The sequence below is a fragment of the Hibiscus syriacus genome, unplaced genomic scaffold (assembly GCF_006381635.1).
Source record: "Hibiscus syriacus cultivar Baekdansim isolate YM2019G1 unplaced genomic scaffold, ASM638163v2 tig00003725_pilon, whole genome shotgun sequence".
NCBI classification, from domain to species: domain Eukaryota; kingdom Viridiplantae; phylum Streptophyta; class Magnoliopsida; order Malvales; family Malvaceae; genus Hibiscus; species Hibiscus syriacus.
In genome coordinates this window covers 330,271-334,297 of record NW_024061982.1, presented here as the reverse complement: position 1 = coordinate 334,297, position 4,027 = coordinate 330,271, and the positions used below count along the sequence as shown (strand labels likewise).

General features: G+C 36.6%; 1 long non-coding RNA gene across 1 annotated transcript; it reads right to left on the bottom strand.

The window, feature by feature from the left end:
- Positions 1-2,371: 2,371 nt before the first annotated feature.
- Positions 2,372-3,542, bottom strand: LOC120183106. The gene is made up of 3 exons (XR_005521914.1): positions 3,455-3,542; positions 3,304-3,387; positions 2,372-3,213 (listed from the first exon to the last, which is right to left on the bottom strand). It is a non-coding gene; the product is annotated as an uncharacterized LOC120183106 (long non-coding RNA).
- Positions 3,543-4,027: the final 485 nt, after the last annotated feature.

Genomic DNA, 4,027 nt, shown 5'->3' with positions numbered 1-4,027 from the left:
TTCAAGGTACTCTTTCCGGTAATTTCATATCCAAATAACTCCAATATTTAACCTTTAATAAAATTTATCAAAATTCACATATCTTAAAATCAAATCATTTATTATTGAATCACTGAACTTATTATTATAATTTCCGATTGATCTTCCACTTTGTTAAGCAAGCCATATAATTCATAATTATTTACCTACTTTTTATAATATTTGGATCGAGTTAGGAAGTGAAAACTACATACATGTGACCAAATAAACTCATCCATGCAGAAATCACTACCAACATGTTTCATAAAATATGAAACATGTAGTAATGTATTACTTCAGTTACCGTGCCATATTGATCGACCATTTAAACTCCATTCGATCGCCCTCAAACTTGAATTCAACGTCCAATAATTCCTCGTATACATAGAAACTGAATTTACGTCAGAAACTAAACTTAATTGATAAACCAACTTGAATCTGAAGATAAAATATTGAAAAACGGCTTACTAGGTGCGAATTTGGCAACACATACTTCGGATTCAGACTCAGGATGTCAAAAAACATAAAATATGGTTTTTCGAAAAATTTAACTTTTCGGTCAAAGTTAACGATCAACGGTCAAAGTCAACAGGTTGACTTGGACGAGTTGACTCAGACCGAGTTGACTCGAACAAGTTGACTCAGTGACTAGACCAGATCAGGCAGGCAGGCGGGTCGGGTCGACATGGTTCTAGAAAATTCTCTGGACCAAAACAAGTCCCACGCGCATCGCCGATGCGTGCGGTGGCGACAGAGGTCGGGGCGGTCGGCTGATTCTTCCTGGAGCAATAGTACACTTAAATCAATCCAACATAGCCCATATTCAATCCAAAACAACTTAAAATGTTCAAAATTAGCTCGAAGAGTTTACTCACGTCGGCGACTGGGCGAAACCGGCGACATTGACCCGACCCACCAGTCTGGTTTTGAGCAGATGGAGGTGGTGAGTGTAATGATGGCAGTCGTGAGCCAAACTGGTGTCTAGACTGATCGGAATTGAAAAAAAGGGTGAACGGCGGCAACAAGCACCGAACGACCTTAGGGGTTTTGATTGGGCTGGCAAGGAGAGAAGTTTGGGATGGGCGGTGATAGCCACCGGTCAGTGACGGTCGGGGTCCGAATGGTTTTGCTTGACGATGCTTCATCCTTTCCTCGTGGTAATTGACTATCAATCAGGGTGTTTAAGGGTCGGAGACAGGTTTGCGAGATGGTAGAGAAGCAACTAGAGGTGGCGGTGTGCTCCAACGCTGGCCAGAAGTAACTGGACGACGATGAGACTCGTCAGTGAAGAACAAGTTTTGGGGGATGATTTTGCAAAATTATAAAATATCGGGATGCTTTTTGGGGTTTCACGGGTTTTGATTTTCACTTCCCAAGATAAATGGGCAAATTTAAGGTTGGGTCCCCGAATTTCCTACAACTTTCTAAAATTGCATATAACTTTTGAAAACTTAAAATTTGACCCCTAAATTGAGATATTACAGCTATAAGGCCCTTTTTTCCGTATAGGCTTTATATGATGCATATAGTTGACATTTGGGTGGACGGAAATTAGGACCACCTTGCCTAAGACAAAGTTGTGATCCTATCGTCCCTTCTGTGGGTGTAATGAATTGAACTTGAACAAACAACAAGTATTCGTATTTGTTTGTTTATTTTTAAAGGTGTTTATGTTTATGTTTATATTCGTTTCGTGTTCATTTATTTATTTTTGAAGGTGTTTGTTACTTAGTATTCACCAACATGTTTATTTATATCCATGAACATGTCCGTTTAACGTTCGTGAATATGTTCGTTTATATATCTTTTAGTGTTCGTTGATATGTTTGCGAACATGTTCATTTAGCGCTCACACACACATTCATTTGTAAGTTAAACAATGATAAAATTATGTCACTAGTGTTTAAACTCATTAAGCTTCATAGTTTAAACTCTAAATTTCACCATATGTTCAATTTAGTACATACATCACTAATATTTAAATGTAAAAAATAGCAAGTAAACAAGCTTATAAACAAGCTTCTTCCTCAACATAAATGAACGAATCAATAAATGAGCAACATTTCTCACTTCTTCTTACATATATAAATACCTGATAAACATTTCTCACTTCTTACAATTATTATATACTTGGTATTTGATCTAAGAATGTACAAAAGCAATACTGCAAACACCCTTGAAACTCTGTAAGCAACATTCTAAGTGGATGCCAGAAAGATTCATTTATGTTTTTTTTCAAGATTATTGCTTCTTTTCCTAGTTCATAGTCAAAGCCATTTCCAATCCAATATCTTTGTGAATGCAAACTTTGTTGATGAGATTCCAATGGCAGCCTGCAAGTCAGGGCCGATTTTGGGCCTGTGTGGGCTGCCCAACTGCACAGGGCCCAAATTTTGTAAGGGTCTCCAAAATTTTTCAAATCTTTTGTATATAGGTGTATTTAGGATGTTTAGCCTAAGAATTTTCAAGTCCAAGGTCTACATTAAATAATATTTTAGTTTTAAAAGGCCTATTTTACTGTTATGGCATAGGGCTAACAAAATTTACAAGACGACCATGTTGTAAGTACTCTCTTTGCCACTTCAAGTTCGTGCTCAACTTGAGAACCAGTATATGTTCGAACCTTCATTCGACGGAATCAACATAAACTAGTAAAGTGCTTTATAGCCGAAATAAAAGGAGAAAAAAAGGAAACAATGGCATTAAAACTGAGTGATACTGATACATACAGTCAATTATTATGAAGCAACATTCAACTCAGGACCACCGAAAGAGTGTTGTAATTATTTCAAAACTCAATAATGACTACTGGTGAAGAAGTAAATTAAACTTACAGAAGGAGAGGACCAGCTTCCACATGCAAGAGAAAATGTCACCAATGGTTCAGATATATGACAACGAAGAAACTTCATTATCAATCTGAAAAAGAAAAGAGAAGTGAAGTTTACAAAACAAAGTGAAATGAGGCACCACTTACAAATTTTGAGTGGTAGCCTGGTAGGGAAATCTGATAATGAAATGTTCTATAGTTACTGCATTCAGAGTGCCCCCAAGTCCCAATATTTATGGTTTCTTGTTGTCACCAATTGATTCATAATCATATCTGGACTACACGGTACTCCTTGTTCTAAGTATGTCTGAATCAACATCAAGTGCTGATTTTGTGGCGACTGTTGGCTGGATTTCTTCCTTCTCCTTCAAAGAGAAGAGTTTAACACACAATCAGCCTTATTAAGCCTATAAAGTTGACATTTTCCGGGAAAATTCACCTTGAAAAATACCTACTTTTCCATGCTTCAGTGGAGCTTCCCTTGACTGCAGAGACGGCATGGCTCTGGTATTCATCTTTTCAACGCTCTACTACCTTATCTACAACAAAAACCAAATTCAAAACTTCACCAACAAAAGGAAAACAGACAACTGATCAGATTCAGACCTTTAAGAGAGAGGGAGAGGAGGAAGATGGAGGTTTGCAGAAGGCAAATGGGGTTAATGGAATGTTGTATTTCCATGTTTAAAGCATATGTTCATTTTTTCATATCTATTTTATTCAAATATTTAAATTTTAGTGTAGAATATACATATGGTCCCTTGACTATACGATAGTGTTTTATTGAATCCGGACTAGTCCCCTGACTATAGGGAGTTGTTTTGTTGAGTCCCTTGACTATTAAAAGTTACAAAATGGTCACCCGATTATTCATAATGTTCCAAACTCATCATTTTTCGTAAAAAATTAACGATCATCTGAGTTGGAGGTTAATATGCTGACTGAGATATGATAGTCGTTTGAGATTATGAGATCAAATTTTATCATATCTTAGTCAATAGGTTAACGTCCAGCTCAGACTAACGTTAATTTTTTAATGGACGATGACAAATTTAGAACATAATGAATAGTAACTTTTTAATAGTCAAGGGACTCAACAAAACAACTCCCTATAGTCGGGGACAATTTTATAACTTTTAATAGTCAATGACTAAACAAAGTATTATCCTATAGTTGGAG